The sequence below is a fragment of the Buceros rhinoceros genome, unplaced genomic scaffold (genome assembly GCF_000710305.1).
Source record: "Buceros rhinoceros silvestris isolate BGI_N320 unplaced genomic scaffold, ASM71030v1 scaffold34889, whole genome shotgun sequence".
Classification (NCBI taxonomy): domain Eukaryota; kingdom Metazoa; phylum Chordata; class Aves; order Bucerotiformes; family Bucerotidae; genus Buceros; species Buceros rhinoceros.
Genome location: NW_010430340.1, coordinates 2,578 through 2,787, shown reverse-complemented (window position 1 = coordinate 2,787; position 210 = coordinate 2,578).

Below are 210 nucleotides of genomic sequence, written 5' to 3'. Positions count from 1 at the left end.
CCGCCCGTCCTCAGGGAGACAGTAAATGAGCTGATACCCTTCGGAGATGAGGGGAAGGGGCTGCCCCGCGAGCTGTTGGCACAGCAGCGGGGGAAATGCCCTCCGATTCCTCCCCGCCTTGCCCCCTCCCCAGCCCCAGCAGCCCCCTGCCTCTGCCAGGGAAGGGCCGGGCCTCGTTCAGCGGCTTGCCCCCGCCCATCGTTTCGCGCG